This window comes from Bos mutus, chromosome 19 (assembly GCF_027580195.1).
Source record: "Bos mutus isolate GX-2022 chromosome 19, NWIPB_WYAK_1.1, whole genome shotgun sequence".
Classification (NCBI taxonomy): Eukaryota; Metazoa; Chordata; class Mammalia; order Artiodactyla; family Bovidae; genus Bos; species Bos mutus.
Window position 1 is genome coordinate 31,495,483 of NC_091635.1, and position 17,741 is coordinate 31,513,223.

Consider the following 17,741-nt stretch of genomic DNA (forward strand, 5'->3'; position numbering starts at 1 on the left):
ACAACAACTGTAGAAAATCCTTAAAGAGATAGGAATATCAGACCACTTTACTGCCTCCTGCAAAACCTGTATGCAGGTCAAGAAGCAACAGTTAGAGCTGGACCTGGAACAATGGACTGATTTCAAATTGGGAAAGGTACGTGAAGGCTATATATTGTATGTCAACCTGCTTATTTAGTATGTCAACCCTTCTTATTTAGTTTCTATGTAGAGTTCAGTTCAGTTCAGTCACTCAGTCATATCCGACTCTTTGCGACCCCATGAATTGCAGCATGCCAGGCCTCCCTGTCCATCACAAACTCTCAGAGTTCACCCAAACTCATGTGCATCGAGTCAGTGATGCCATCCAGCCATCTCATCCTCTGTCATCCCCTTCTCCTCCTGCCCTCAGTCCCTCCCAGGATCAGGGTCTTTTCCAATGAGTCAGCTCTTCACATGAGGTGGCCAAAGTTTTGGAATTTCAGCATCAGCATCAGTCCTTCCAATGAACACCCAGGACTGGTCTCCTTTAGGATGGACTGGTTGGATCTCCTTGCAGTCCAAGGGACTCTCAAGAGTCTTCTCCAACACCACAGTTCAAAAGCATCAATTTTTCGGCACTCAGCTTTCTTCACAGTCCAACTCTCACATCCATTCATGACCACTGGAAAAACCACAGCCTTGACTAGATGGACCTTTGTTGGCAAAGTAATGTCTCTGCTTTTGAATATGCTATCTAGGTTGGTCATAACTTTCCTTCCAAGGAGTAAGCATCTGTTAATTTCATAGCTGCAATCACCATCTGCAGTGATTTTGGAGCCCAGAAAAATAAAGTCTGATACTGTTTCCACTGTTTCCCCATCTATTTGCCATGAAGTGATGGGACCACATGCCATGATCTTAGTTTCTTGAATGTTGAGCTTTAAGCCAACTTTTTCACTCTCCTCTTTCACTTTCATGAAGAGGCTTTTTAGTTCCTCTTCACTTTCTGCCATAAGGGTGATGTCATCTGCATATCTGAGGTTATTTATATTTCTCCCAGCAATCTTGATTCCAGCTTGTGCTTCTTCCAGCTCAGTGTTTCTCATGATGTACTCTGCATATAATTTAGATAAGCAGGGTGACAATATACAGCCTTGACATACTCCTTTTCCTGTTTGGAACCAGTCTGCTGAGCACCGAAGAACTGATGCTTTTGAACTGTGGTGTTGGAGAAGACTCTTGAGAGTCCCTTGACTGCAAGGAGATCCAACCAGTCCATTCTGAAGGAGATTGGTCCTGGGTGTTCTTTGGAAGGAATGATGCTAAACCTGAAACTCCAGTACTTGGGCCACCTCATGCGGAGAGTTGACTCATTGGAAAAGATTCTGATGCTGGGAGGGATTGGGGGCAGGAGGAGAAGGGGATGACAGAGGATGAGATGGCTGGATGGACGTGAGTTTGAGTGAGCTCTGGGAGTTGGTGATGGATAGGGAGGCCTGGCGTGCTGCAGTTCATGGGGTCGCAAAGAGTTGGACACGACTGAGTGACTGAACTGAATTGACCTGTTGTTCCACGTCCAGTTCTAACTGTTGCTTCCTGATCTGCATATAGGTTTCTCAAGAGGCAAGTCAGGTGGTCTGGAATCCCATCTCTTTCAGAATTTTCCACAGTTTATTGTGATCCACACAGTCAAAGGCTTTGGCATAGTCAATAAAGCAGAAATAGATGTTTTTCTGGAACTCTCTTGCTTTTTTCGATGATCCAGCGAATGTTGGCAGTTTGATCTCTGCTTCCTCTGCCTTTTCTAAAACCAGTTTAAACATCTGGTAGTTCACAGTTCGCGTATTGCTAAAGCTTGGCTTGGAGAATTTTGAGCATTACTTTACTAGCGTGTGAGATGCGTGTAATTGTGCAGTAGTTTGAGCATTCTTTGGCATTGCCTTTCTTTGGGATTGGAATGAAAACTGACCTTTTCCAGTCCTGTGGCCACTGCTGAGTTTTCCAAATTTGCTGGCATATTGAGTGCAGCACTTTCACAGCATCATCTTTCAGGATGTGAAATAGCTCAACTGGAATTCCATCACCTCCGCTAGCTTTGTTCGTAGTGATGCTTTCTAAGGCCTACTTGACTTCACATTCCAGGATGTCTGGCTCTGAGTGATCACACCATCATGATTATCTGGGTCGTGAAGATCTTTTTTGTACAGTTCTTCTGTGTATTCTTGCCACCTCTTCTTAATATCTTCTGCTTCGGTTAGGTCCATACCATTTCTGTCCTTTATACAGCCTGTCTTTGCATGAAATGTTCCGTTGGTATCTCTAATTTTCTTGAGGAGATCTCTAGTCTTTCCCATTCTGTTGTTTTCCTCTATTTCTTTGCACTGATCGCTGAGGAAGGCTTTCTTATCTCTCCTTGCTATTCTTTGGAACTCTGCATTCAGATGCTTATATCTTTACTTTTCTCCTTTGCTTTTTGCTTCTCTTCTTTTCACAGCTATTTGTAAGGCCTCCTCAAACAGCCATTTTGCTTTTTTGCATTTCTTTTCCATGGGGATGGTCTTGATCCCTGTCTCCTGTACAATGTCACGAACCTCCGTCCATAGTTCATCAGGTACTCTGTCTATCAGATCTAGTCCCTTAAATCTATTTCTCACTTCCACTGTATAATCATAAGGGATTTGGTTTAGGTCATACCTGAATGGTGTAGTGGTCTTTCCTACTTTCTTCAGTTTAAGTCTGAATTTGGCAATAAGGAGTTCATGATCTGAGCCAGAGTACCTCATGGGTAATGCCAGGCTGGATGAAGCACAAGCTGGAATCAAGATTGCCAAGAGAAATATCAGTAACCTTAGATATGCAGATGACACCACCCTTATGGCAGAGAGCAAAGAGGAATAAAAGAGCCTCTTGATGAAGATAAAAGAGGAGAGTGAAAATCTGGCTTAAAACTCAACATTCAAAAAATGAAGATCGTGGCATCCAGTCCCATCACTTCCTGGCAAATAGATGGGGAAACAATGGAAACAGTAACAGACTTTATTTTCTTCGGCTCCAAAATCACTGTAGGCAGTGACTGCAGCCATGAAATTAAAAGACACTTGCTCCTTGGAAGAAAAACGATGACCAATCTAGTTCAGTTCAGTTCTGTCACTCAGTTGTGTCTGATTCTTTGCCACCCCGTGAACTGCAGCATGCCAGGCTTCCCAGTCCATCACCAACTCCCGGAGCTTACTCAAACTCATGTCCATCGAGTCTGTGATGCCATCCAACCATCTTGTCTTCTGTCATCCCCCTTTCCTGCCTTCAATCTTTCCTAGCATCAAGGTCTTTTCCAGTAAGTCAGCTCTTCACATCCGGTAGCCTAAATACTAGAGCTTCAGCTTCAGCATCAGTCCTTCCAATTAATATTAAGGGTTGATTTCCTTTAGGATTGACTGGTTTGACCTCCTTGAAGCCCAAGGGACTCTGAAGAGTCTTCTCCAACACTCCAGCACTTAGCCTTCTTTATGGTCCAACTCTCACATCCATACGTCAGAAAAGACCCTGATGATGGAAAAGATTGAAGGTAGGAAGAGAAGGGGATGACAGAGGATGAGATGTTTGAATGGCATCACCAAGTCAATGGACATGAGTTTGAGCAAGCCCTGGGACATGGTGAAGGACAGGGAAGCCTGGCATGCTGCAGTCCATGGGGTCACAAAGGGTTGGACAGGACTGAGCCATGAACAACAACAAAGAATGGAGAAGCAGAAGTTAGTTCTCAAGTCACCTTTTCAACCCACTTCAGGTGGAGACACCATATGTATAGGAGGGTCCAGTTTAAAGGGAGTAAATTGGAAAGAGAGGGAGGAATAGCCATGAGTTATCCAGTACAAGGGTGTGGTTTGGGCCAGTAACTGATGCAGTGCTCCTTTTTTGCGGAGCCAGCCGGCAAAGTCGATCAGGTCCCGAGAACGCACGCGGGGCTAAGAGAGAAACTAAAGCAAGAGACTACAAAGATGGGGTCGAGAGGTTCAGACACATCACCACGAAGGGACGAGTCTGACACCAACTTTATTCAACATCTCATAATTATACAGAAAAGCGTGAGAGAGACAAAACAGTTGACATTTTTTCTCTTGGTTAGCCTATACATCTTACAAACAGTCACAAGAAATCTTGAGAGCATGGGAATGGCTCCCTGTCATTATTTCTTACACCAGATAACATTTCTCTGTGCGTGAGAAGTTTGCACAGAACTCCAGGTGCCTGCAGTAAATAAGCGCCTAATCTCTGGGGTGGCGGGACAGAGAGCTATGTTTGCAAGCAAACCCTCAAGGACTGAGGCAGCTCCCAGAGCTGTGTCCTTCAGACAAAGGACCCCCATTCTCACGGGCAGCTCCCGCACCTTTTCAGTCCTTAAATGGCTTTTCCAGTTGTCATGGCAGTTGTCAACTGTCCTTGTGCTGATGGGTGTGTCATTTAGTATAATAGTCCATACAGTGAGTATATAATGAGGCTCAAAGTCTACTGGAAGTCAAATCTTCCAACATCTTGGACCTAGTTGGTTATAACTAGTTCTTGTTTTTCTCTTTGCACTTTCTCCTGAAACTTAGGTAAGAGCAACTAGTTTCCATTTGAGGGAGAGGCAGCAGTATGAATCTGGAGCAACAGCCTTAATAATAATTGTATCTTTTGGCTCAACACCCAAGAGGTGAACCCAGCTTTTAGGGAACACTGGTGACTGTTCCCACTTATAAGTGGCTGTTGGGGCCAAGATAGGGATAGGTAGTCTTAGTCATGAGCAGGATATTGGCCCATAAATGAAGAGGGGAATTGTGGAGCCCTATACAAAGGTCACCGGAGACGGCAATGGCACCCCACTCCAGTACTCTTGCTTGGAAAATCCTATGGACAGAGGAGCCTGGTAGGCAGCAGTCCATGGGGTTGCGAAGAGTCGTACACGACTGCATGACTTCACTTCCACTTTTCACTTTAATGCATTGGAGAAGGAAATGGCAACCCACTCCAGTGTTCTTGCCTGGAGAATCCCAGGGACAGGGGAGCCTGGTGGGCTGCCATCTATGGGGTCGCACAGAGTCGGACACGACTGAAGCGACTTAGCAGCAGCAGCATACAAAGGTCACAGGTGTGGAGCCTTTTACCAAGGTCCCAGGAAAAAAATGTCTAGAATTAACCAAGCCCCATAGCAACTGTTACCATGATCCTCCTGGTTTAAACCAGGCAGTTCCCTGACCCCACATTATGTAAAATACTCACCCTATTCAGTTCAGTTCAGTTCAGTCATTCAGTCATGTCCAGCTCTTTGAGACCCATGGACTGCAGCACTCCAGGCCTCTCTATCCATCACCAACTCCTAGAGTTTACTCAAACTTATGTCCATTGAGTCCATTGAGTTCAAGGTTGATTTCCTTTAGGATTGACTGATTTGATCTCCTTGCAGCCCAAGAGATGTCAAGGGCTTTGGCATAGTCAATAAGGCAGAAATAGATGTTTTTCTGGAACTAATTGAGCCGGTGATGCCATCCAGCCATCTCATCCTCTGTTGTCCCCTTCTCCTCCTGCCTTCAGTCTTTCCCAGCATCAGGGTCTTTTCACATGAGTCAGTTCCTCTCCTCAGGTGGCCAAATTACTGGAGTTTCAGCTTCAGCATCAGTCCTTTCAATGAATATTCAGGACTGATTTCCTTTAGGATGGACTGGTTGGATCTCCTTGCAGTCCAAGGGACTCTCAAGAGTCTTCTCCAACACCACAGTTCAAAAGCATCAGTTCTTTGGTGCTCAGCTTTCTTTATAGTCCAACTCTCACATCCATACATGACTACTGGAAAAACCATAGCCTTGACTAGATGGACCTTTGTTGGCAAAGTAATGTCTCTGCTTTTGAATATGCTGTCTAGGTTGGTCATAAGTTTTCTTCCAAGGAGCAAGCGTCTTTTAATTTCATGGCTGCGGTCACCATCTGCAGTGATTTTGGAGCCCCCAAAATAAAGTCTGTCACAGTTTCCACTGTTTCCCCATCTATTTGCCATGAAGTGATGGGACCAGGTGCCTGATCTTAGTTTTCTGAATGTTGAGTTTTAAGCCAAATTTTTCACTCTCCTCTTTCACGTTCATCAAGAGGCTTTTTAGTTCTTCTTCACTTTCTGCCATAAGGGTGGTGTCATCTGTGTATCTGAGGTTATTTATATTTCTCCCGGCAATCTTGATTCCAGCTTGTGCTTCTTCCAGCCCAGCGTTCCTCATGATGTACTCTGCATATAAGTTAAATAAGCAGGGTGACAATATACAGCCTTGACGTACTCCTTTTCCTATTTGGAACCAGTCTGTTGTTCCATGTCCAGTTCTAACTGTTGCTTCCTGACCTGCACACAGATTTCTCAGGAGGCAGGCAAGGTGGTCTGGTATTCCCATCTCTTTAAGAATTTTCCACATTTTGTTGTGATCCACACAGTCAATGGCTTTGTCATAGTAAATAAAGCAGAAATAGATGTTTTTCTGGAACTCTCTTGCCTTTTCGACAATCCAACGGATGTTGGCAATTTGATCTCTGGTTCCTCTGCCTTTTCTAAATCCAGCTTGAACATCTGGAAGTCCATGGTTCATGTATTACTGAAGCCTGGCTTGGAGAATTTTGAGCATTACTTTACTAGTGTGTGAGATGAGTGCAACTGTGCAATTGTTTGAACATTCTTTGGCATTGCCTTTTTTTGAGATTGGAATGAAAACTGACCTTTTCCAGTCCTGTGGCCACTGCTGAGTTTTCCAAATTTGCTGGCATATTGAGTTCAGCACTTTCACAGCATCATCCTTTAGGATGTGAAATAGCTCAACTGGAATTCCATCCCCTCCACTAGCTTTGTTTGCAGTGATGCTTCCTAAGGCCCACTTGACTTCACATTCCAGGATGTCTGGCTCTAGGTGAGTAATCATACCATTGTGATTATCTGGGTCTTGAAGATCTTTTTTTGTATAGTTCTTCTGTGTATTCTTGCCACCTCTTCTTAATATCTTCTGCTTCTGTTAGGTCCATACCATTTCTGTCCTTTATTGAGCCCATCTTTGCCTGAAATGTTCCCTTGGTATCTCTAATTTTCTTGAAGAGATCTCCAGTCTTTCCCATTCTGTCGTTTTCCTCTATTGCTTTGCACTGATCACCCACACCGTAACATCCTAGCCATCCCAATACCACCCTTCCAGTAGAATTTGTCTCTGTTTAAGAACTTCCCTGGTGACTCAGATGGTACAGTGTCTGCCTACAATGGGGGAGACCCAGGGTTCAATCCCTGGGTTGGGAAGCCCTCTGGAGAAGGAAATGGCAACCTACACCAGTATTCTTGCCTGGAAAATCCCATGGATGGAGGAGCCTGGTAGGCTACAGTCCATGGGGTTGCAAAGAGTCAGACATGACTGAGTGACTTCACTTCACTCACTTCTTAAGGCTATAAAGATTTGCAACTAACCCTTGAAAAGGGTCAGCTCTCTCTTGAGCTGGCCTGTTGTTCTAATTGCATCTCCCACTCTAATAAACTCTAATAAAACTCTATTCTCTTCTCAAAAAAAAAAAAAAAAATAATAACCAACCTACCTGGCTGTTGGCATTGTGGTCTGCCCCTTTTGAAATTGTCCAGCAGTGAGAACCACCCCATCTTTGGCTTTGGGCTTGATGAGTCTGACTGCTGAATGCGTTCACCAGAGTTAATTTTTGATCAGGAAGATTAGAAAGAAGGATATAGAGGCAAAGTATTCTCACTGTTAAACTCCTTTTTAAAATTAATTAATGTTTTTATTTTTGGCTGAGCTGAGTCTTCGTTGCTGTGCACGGGCTTTCTCTGGTTGCAGTGAGCGAGGGCTTCTCCCTAGTTGCTATGAGAGGGCTTCTTGTGGTAGCTTCTCCTGTTACAGCACATGGGGCCAGCTGCCCTGCATCACAGGGGATTTTCCCAGACCAGAGATCGAACCTGTGTCCCAGCACTGGCAGGCGGATTCTTAACCACTGAACCACCAGGGAAGTCCCAGTGTTAACTTCATTTTAAACAAGGTGGAAAGTAAGAGAGTTACTAGGGAAATCTGGTCACCTTGGCCAAAGGGCAGTATTTTTGGTCATAACTGGCACAAGCATACCCTCCCCTCAAATGGAGCATTCAGTGTCCCTTGGTTATTCTGATAGGGACAAGTAAAGGGACAAGATAGGTGTTTAACAGTTATTTCCACTAGGGCATTGTAAGGAGAAAGAATAGCATGGGAGACCCCTGTAAGAAAGCAGGGGTTTGCTTAATCACAAAACTAAGCAGGCTCGCTGAGCAAGAAAAACGCGCAACAGAAGCACAAGACATGCCCCAAACAATGAAACAGTGGTGACAGACGACCCGCAGCCTGCCCAGTGGGCTCAGTAATTTAATGACCCCTGGACATACTCTCTGCAGACAAAAAAAAAAACAAGAATTTATGGAAATGTGACATTTCAAAGTGAAAGGCACTCATTGTAATGAGACCTGAAATACTTTCTCCATAGTCATGACAGTCCCAGCTTGACCACACAGGGACAAGAAAACTATGTTCCGCCCCCCCCCATCCCGCCACGAGATAGAGGAGGAGCTAATGGTGGAAGTCTATTCATGAGTGAGGAAGAAGATGGTCTTTTCCCCTCCCTACTTTTCCTTTGATTAGAAATCTGTAACCCACTAAGTTCTTGGGGCAAGGCAACCTCTCACTGCCCGCTTGTACACCTCAAAAGCACCCTATTCTAATGAATCACTTATCTATCACTTTGCCTCTCGCTGAATTCTTTCTGTTCCGAGACATAAAGAACCAGAGCTCTTCAAGCCCCCTGAAATGCCACCCACCAATTTCAATTTCAGTGAATTTTTGCACGACTGCCATCTGCAAAAGCTGTGGGAAACCCCTGGAATAATCTGTTGTCTGATTTTTCAGGAGCATGCCCATCTCTCAGTCCTCTCCTTCTTCCCAGGCTTCTCAGCCTCTGTGCAAAGTCTGCGGGCTTGTCTTCCTCTCTTCCTCTTGTTCTACAAGCCTTTGTGAAACTGAATAAAGCCTTGAATCCTGGCAGGGGTTGGGGGGTTGTTGGAGGGTTGGAGAATGAAGGTGAGTGTGCATTCCCACAAAAAATTTTATGTGGATCATGAGTGCACCAGGTAGACTCCAGCCAGAAAAGGAACCTCACATCACCACATAATTTGAACAATAATAAGGGCATCCACAAAGTGTTAGACAAGAGAGCTCAAAAGGCATCCTGGAGGAGCTGGCTTTTGATCTGGGCCTTCTTGTCAATAGAGGATCCCACATACCACAAGTAACTATATCGCATGCTGAAGCAATGACCTGTTGCAACCAAATAAATAAATATTAAAAGAAGAAGAAGGAGAAGAAGAAATGGCTGGTGGGTAGAAATGCAAGCTGAGCTCCGGGAAGGGTGGACCAAGATGGGGAGGGGAAGCAAGGAAGTAATGAAAGGGAAAAGTCAGAGCAGGGGGTCAGGATAAAAGGGAAGATAAAGATAGGTTCCACCAGAGAGAAAGGGAGGAGGCACAGACACAGTTGGAGACCAGGGCAAGGAGGGCTCAAAACATTTGCAAAGGCAGTTCATCTCCTACTGGTCTGAAAGCTTAGATTTCTAGCACTATCCAGAGTTATCTGAGGCCAGATAGGAGAACTGCAGCCATCCAAATTCCCGGGGGACAGGTCCAACATATAGAATCCTGAACTCCGCCCCTACTCTAAAGAGTCACTACAAGACAGGGTCCAAAAATTTGGGCTTGATCATCCCTCTTGTCTTCTGCCCTCACCTCTGATGGATGTGAAGCATAATACAATGTGAGAATCTTTGCCCCAACCTGGGAGATGAAGGGTAAGGGTTTGACATTTGTGGAAAATAGAAGCTCCTACTGTTTGCCAGGATGGAATTGTGATCTGCCCTTACCAAGCCCTTGGGAGGTAGGCGTCCTTGGTACGCCCACGGTATTGCAGGAAGGGGGCCTCCTTTCAAGGCCTGAGAGTGAGGTCTTGTCTAACATTCGGAGATGAGTTGTCCAAAGGAGAAGACATGCTAACAAAGCAAGAGACTTTATTGGGAAGGGGCGCTCCAGCAGAGAGCAGTAGGCTAAGAGAATCCAGGAGAACTCTGCCATGCAGTTCACAGTCTTAGGTTTTATGGTGATGGTGTTAGTTTCTGGGTTGTCTCCACCCAGTCATTTTTTTTATTATTATTTTTATTTATTTATTTATTTGGCTGCTCTGGGTCTTAGTTGCGGCATGTGGTATCTTTAGTTGTGGCATGCAGAATCTCAGTTGCAGCATGTGGGATTTATTTCCCTGACCAGGGACTGAACCCGGGCCCCCTGCTTTGGGAGTATGGAATCTTAGTCACTGGACCACCAGGGAAGTCCCTCTGGCTGATCATTCTGACTCAGGGTCCTTCCTGATGGCATGCACATTGCTCAGCCAAGATGGATTCCAGTGAGAAGGATTCTGGGAGGTCGGTAGGACATATGGACTGGCGTCTCCTCTCTCCTTTTGACTTTTCCCAACTTCCTCCTGGTTGGTGGTAGCTTGTTAGTTTCATGTTCCTTCCCAGGACCTCTTGTTGTAAGATAACACATGCAAGTGGTTATTACTGGGTCTGGCCAGGGAGGATGGTTTTGGTCAGTGCTTCCCCTAACAACTGTACAAATAAGAAAACAGGCTTAAGAGAGGTTAAGTGACTTGGGGCCCAAGGCTACACAATGAATAAACAGCAGAAGCAGGATTCTCACCCAGCTCTTTCTGATTCTGGTTGGTGAGGAAGCATAGTTCAGTGGCAGAGCAAGTGAGCTTTGGAGACAGGAATGCTTAGTTTTGAATCCCATACTGTTTGCCGATAGTAAATGGATGGACATGTGTGCTCAGTCATCTCCGACTTTTTGCGACCCCATGGACTGTAGCCTGCTAGGCTCCTCTGTCCGTGGAATTGTCTAGGCAAGAATACTGAATACAAGAATACTGGAGTGAATTGCCGTTTCCTTCCCCAGGAGATCTTCCTGACCCAGGGACCGAACCCACATCTCCCATGTCTCCTGCACTGGTGGCAGATTCTTTACCACTGAACCATCTGGGAAGCCCAGGTGTTTGCTAAGCTTTCCCTAAAACAGTCCAGGCTCAGGGCCATCCAGTGAGTATGAAGCTAGGACAACTGCCACAGTGTTGTTAATTTTCATGGGTCCCTTGAGATATCACTGAAAATGAAACTTTTAAATTGAGTTTTATTGATGTTTAGAAAAGAGAAGTAAGTCACAACATCCTCTGGCCCCTTAGCCTCAGGCAGAGTGGTCCGGAATGTGTGACTTCAGGGAAGTTCCTAAAACTCGCTGAGCCTCAGTTCCTCATCTGTAAATTGGGAAAAACATCAGATTAAATAAGATAATATCATTAAGACAGTTTCTGGTCTGTAGGAAGCACTGAAAGCTGACTATTATTATTACAATTCTGGTAATTCTTCTGAGCCACCAGGGAAGCCCCAGAATACTGGAGCAGGTAGACTGTCCCTTCTCCAGGGGAACTTCCTGGCCCAGGAATCGAACCAGGATCTCCTGCATTGCAGGCAAATTCTTTACCAGCCGAGCTATCAGGGAAGCCCAAGGCAATTCTTACCTTCCCAATTCAGTCAGGCCCCTGCCTTTCACTGCTCTTCTGAGTGCTGGAGTGAGATCTTTTCTTCTTTGGATCCCAGATATATTCTTACTCGGCATCAGGTTAAAATCATGAAACAGATAATTACTGCAACCATTTCTTTCAACAATGGAATAGCTGGTGTTTTCCCAGGCTCTTTAGTAGGGAACTGCTTCTTCCCTCTCTCTCTCTCTTCATTTCAGCCATATGGCATGGTTTGCCGGATCCTAGTTCCAGGACCAGGGATCAAACCTGTGACCCTTCTAATGGAGCCCTAACCACTAGACCACTAGGGAATTCCACGTCCCATTCTTTTTAAAAATGGATTTAAATTTTTAAATTGTCAATTATACCTCTTATTGGAAAAAAAAAGTCACCAAGTAATGAACTGGAAAATAAACAAAAACCAACAAAAAATTGTATTACATGCAGTTTACATTCAGATAGTACCAAGTGAAATGAAATGGGGTGAAACACAAGGACTCATAGCAGTTCCTTGCCCCAGACCAGGTCCTTGCCTGCCTTCCCGAGCCTGCTCAGTGGGCCTAGGCACCTCTACGGAGCAGGTTTTAGATGGATCTTCTGCTGCTTTTCTCCATTTCTCTTTGCATATCTAGTTCTTGATTTATCCATTTTAGACCCTGTCTATTGAATTCCTAGTTGGCACTGGCAAGGAGTTGCCACCCCCAAACTATTCTTGAGACTTAGTTACATCACTGTCTCCAGATAACTAATAGTTTTTGCAGGGAATTCCATGGTGGCCCCGTGGTTAAGACTCAGATCTTTCACTGCCCAGATTTGGTTCAATCCCTGGTCATGAAACCATGTGACTCAGATTGGGATTTGAACTCACAGTCTTTTAACTGGTATCACACACCTCATCTCAGGACTTAATGAAGCTCAGTTTCTTGATGTCATCACAGAAAGAATTCAGTGAGAGACAAACTGATAGGTAAGAAGTGAGTTTATTTAGAGAGAAACCTACTCTGCAAACAGGGCCGTCTCAAAGGGGAGAGTGGCAGTGGAGTACGGGTTGTCAGTTCTATAGGGCTGGGTACTTTCATAGGATGAGTGCGAGGAGTATTCCGGCTACTTTGAGGAAGGGGTGGAGATTTCCAGGATCGAGGCCACTGCCACTTTTTGACTTTTATGGTCAGCCTTGAAACTGTCATGGTGCCTGTGGGTGTGTCATTTAGCATGCTGATGTGTTGCAGTGAGGGTCAAGTTCCAGTGGAAGTCAATTTGCCAGCCATCTTGGGCCTAGTTGGTTCTAACCAGTTCATGTCCTGTCCTCCCACTATGTCATTCTTTTAAAGATTGTTCCTTGCCCTCTTCCTGTCTTACCCCCATTCCCTCCTTAACTGACCTGGATACAGGTTACAAGCAGGATCCCTGTTCCCTGTTCCCTGTTACACCAGTTCTCAAACTCGTTCAGGAGGCAGGGTGTTTGTAAAACAGGAGGGACGGGGCAGGGCACAACCTTTAGAAGAATGACATAGCTCTTTGAGGACTTATTTTCCGAAATGACCACATGTCCTGGAGGGGAGTTCATGCCTTTTGAGACATTCTGTCTATGGAATGTGTATCTCTCTAAATAAATCTACTTTTTACCTATCACTTTGCCTTTCACTGAATTCTTTCTGTGATAAACATCAAGAACTTGAGCTTCATTAAGTCCTAAGGCCAGTTTTGTGAACTCAACTCAAAGACAGTGGGTTCAAGTCCCATCTGAGTTGTGTAGTTTCAGCTGGCAAGAGCAGCCCCAGGGCATGGGGCCATCTCGGAAACCGAGAGCGACCATGGGAGAAAAACCCCACACAGAGTGCGGGCCATCTCAGAAGGCAAGAGGCTTGAGGTCTACCAGCAGTCAAATCTTCTGCCATCTTGGACCTCACTGGTTCTAGCCAGTTTGTGTCGTATATTCAAGGACTATGGTGTTCTTTTAGAGACTGTGCCCTGCCCTCTTCCTTCCTGGCTCACTTGGAAGGTGTGCATTGTGCAGAACAATTCTTTCTGTTATAGAACTAGGAATGACCTTATCAACAGGTCCTATGGCTGCTGTTTATTGCGGAATAAAATCATGATCATCCAAATTTATTTCTCAGGAAAAATAATGCTGCCAACCAGTGCTTGACAGTAGGCTGTTTTTCCTTTAACATCCCCTGGCTACTTCACGTTGTTGTCTATGAGTTCACAAGAGCAGAGAAATGGTGGCAGGAGCTAAATATTTACACCATGAAAAAAAATTAAATGTGAAATCACAACATCTATTAGCTTACTTTGTTTTATGCTGATTGCAAAGTACTATCCTGAGAATCACTGTCCTGGTATGGTGACTCTATGTGGAGATTTCTAATCCCCAGTTGATGTTGTTGTTTTTAATAATACAAGTACTTCATACAAACACATGACAAAAAATTCAAAAGGTACCAGAGGGAATATGGTGCTGCAGCCTCCTGGTTTCCTCCTCTGAAAGCAACTACCATTGCCAGTTTCCTCTGTGTGCTGGACACATTCTGTCCCAGCATCGTCCAATAGACCATGATGGTGAAAACAGTCTACCTGTGGTGTCCAGTATGGTAGCCGCGAGCCACAGGTGACATCGAAGCCACAGCGGCTCTGATGAACCACCTCATTGTTCTTAAAATGGTCCTTAAGTCCATGTGGATCCCTTTTGTAGTATTTTGTATTATTGCGCTTTTGTATTATTTATTTATTTGGCCATGTCTCGTGGCTTGCAAGATCTTAGCTCCCCACTCGGGGACTGAACTCTGGGCTCATGGTGGTGAAAGCACTGAGTCCTAACCACGAGACAGCCAGGGAATTCCCTAGGGTTGTGCTATTTTTATTTTTTTCAATCTGCGTCATAATTTAACCAAGGCTCAGGCATAACTAGAAATGTACTGTTTTATTTCTTTTTAAAGATTTTTTGATATGGACCATTTTCTTTCAAGTCTGTATTGAATTTGTTATGGTATTGCTTCTGTTTTATGTTTTGGCCCTGAGGCATGTGAGATCTTAGCTCCCCGACCAGGGATTGAACCTGCACCTCCTGCATTGGAAGGTGATTTCCTACATTACTTCCTGCACTGGACCACCAGGGAAATCCCCAGGATTGTGCTTTTAGACAGTCTTCCTCTCAGGATATTTCAGGCAATGAGAATCTACCCAGTTTCCAATGGCATCTAGAGAAAGACATTTCACTACCCTGTTTTGATGTTTACTCTGTACAAACGCTTTCTTCTGTGAGGTCTCTTCGGGCAGCAGTGGATACAGAATTCAGTCTCAGCCAGATCTGGGTACAAAACCCACCTCCAAATGGCATAGTCCCTTTGCAGCTTGTGGAACAAATACATAGCGTCACGTGCTGCCCTTCAGGAGCTCAGTCTGTGTTTCACAAGGAATCATATGGGGAGAATGAAGAAATGACCTAAAAGTCACTCAAGAATATCCCTGAGTCATTGCCGGGGCAGGGCCTGCTCCTATACACTGGGGATGGGAAGAGGATGTGATTCTTGCCTTGTCAGGGTTCCTGACATAATAGAGAAAGTGTATGGGTCTGGACAGTGACTTTCACAACGCTCCATTTATAGGTGACACCTTCAAGAGTGGAAGGTGTGCATTCTGCAAAACCCTTCCTTCTGCTACAGAACCAGGACTACCCTTACCAACAGGTCCTATGGCAGCTGTTTATTGATGCAGAACAAAATTGCAATCATCTGCACACATCCCAAACCAAGACTCACCATATCCCGGGATGGATAGAATCATTAACCCTGATCCCTTATCCCTCACTACATCTATACTCATCTCACTGTGGGCGGAGTGGACTGTCCAGTCCTTGGGCTTGGGCTTGGTCATGTGACTTACTTTGGCCCATGGAATGGGCAAAAATGAGAGTGTGGCAGTTCTGTGCCAGGTTGGAGAAGGCCAGGTGATGCTTCCTTTCATATACGTCACTTGGGCTGCTGCTGCCTCTTCAGCCTGGGCCCCAGGATAAACACACTTGGAAAAAAGCTACCTCATCTGGTCTGCAGATCAGCAGTGAGGAGCAGAGTGGACCCAGCCAGCAGAGGGTTAAACCACAGCTGCACCAGCCAAACTGCAGACTCATGAGAATTGCTATCTTAACCCACTGAGGTTGGGACCAGTTTATTACATAGCATTATCATGGCAATAACTAACCAATACATGTGCACACTCCTTTATTATATTACAAGTTAAGCCACTGCAGTAGACACCCTACACCATAGTGAGTTAAATAAGAAAGACATTTATTGATCTTTTGTGTAAGAATCTGGGTAAGCAGCCAGGGTTAGTTTGGCGGCTCATGTGCTGGAGAGCCAGGCTCCACCATTCTCGCTGTAGCCCTCTTCCACCTACAGCCTTCGTTCACAGATCAGTTCCTGCACGCCACAGCGCGGCGCCAAACCCTCTTTCCTACTTCACCCTCCAACATCTGAAGCCTCACCCTGAACCATGTTTCCACTTCTGCTCCAGGCCTCGGGGCCTGTCTTTTTCTTGGATGGGTGTGCTCCCACCATGTCTGCAAGCTGCTGCTCCACTGCCCTCCCCTAGGGGGTCTCAACAGCATCTCACTCTCACCAGAAGCCAGGCCTGGTGCTCCCCAGGAGTGAGAGGTCCTTACCTTCCTGGGGAGTGGGAGGGGTGAACAGAGATGTCCATTCTGCCTCCCAGTCATCCTTGCAGCCGACCTCTCCTACCCTCAAATTCCTGCTGACCTCTGGCCCTGAAGAAGCCAGAGAACCTCTGCATCCCACACCTCCCTGGCCCCCTTGCTTCCATATCTCAGCACTTCAGTGAACACAAGAAGAAGGGGTCCCCCTGCTTCAGAGTGTGACAGAGGCTGCAGGGGTGGGCATGTGGGTTTGGACAGTGACAGACTCTCTCCTGGACTAAATTCTAGCCAGGCTCCTCTGAACCTCCCTCTAGATTCAACCTTGGCCCATAAAGACTTGAACAAACCCCAATGTAGTTTCTACCAGTTCAAGGCTGCAGCTCTACGAAGACTCTGCTGCTGCTGCTGCTAAGTTGCTTCAGTCGTGTCCGACTCTGTGTGACCCCATAGACGGCAGCCCACTAGGCTCTCCCGCCCCTGGGATTCTCCAGACAAGAACACTGGAGTGGGTTGCCATTTCCTTCTCCAATGCGTGAAAGTGAAAAGTGAAAGCGAAGTTGCTCAGTCGTGTCAGACTCTTCGCGACCCCATGGACCACAGCCTACCAGGTTCCTCCATCCATGGGATTCTCCAGGCAAGAGTACTGGAGTGGGGTGCCATTGCCTCTAGCCCCCCTTAAAGTGCCTGCCTGGAAAAACTCCAGGCTGCCTAAAGAATTTGCTGTTTGTTCCAGCAACACCTGAAGCTAGGGACTTTGTCTCCCAGCTGCTGGGACAGGGTCGGAGCCCACCTCTGATAAGTGTCAGTTAGCCAGCACATGTGGGTTTCACATACAAGACCAATCTTTCATCCTTAAAACATAAGCTCCTTATATTAAAAAAAAAAAAGCTCTTGTCCTTTCAGTTCTTACTCATCTGCACCCACTGCACAAGCCCTTCAGCTGCATCAAAACCTCTGGTCTGGTGCCCCATTTTCTTCCGGTTCCTACTTGGTCTACATCCCCACGTTGATCTCTTGGCCTGACTACTTTTAGGCCACCATCAAAGTACTCTTTATAGAACTCAAGCTTGGTCGTGTCTCTCTTCTCTGCTTAAAACATTATAGTATGTGCTCTGTTTGGTCAGGTCCACGTGCCTTTGCCAGGCCCTTCAGGACTGGTTCCCTGCTCACCTGCACAGCCTCATCTGCTGCCCTTTCCCCGCTGAGCTCCACGCTTGGGAACACCAGACGGCACATGCTTCAAGCCCACCGGCGATTTCATGCTTCTGACCTCTGTACTGTCCTCTGTCGAGAATGCCCTTCCTTCGTCTCGTCCTCCTAAGAAGCTTCTATGTGGCTTTCTTCCTCCTCCTCTCCTCCAAGCCGCCCTTCGCATTCACTCCTTCCCAGTCAACCAGGAACTGAACCACTTCTTGGTCCACTGCCACTGTCTCGCCAACACACTGTCTTCTGTGTGCGTCCTCAGGTGTCTGGGCCTC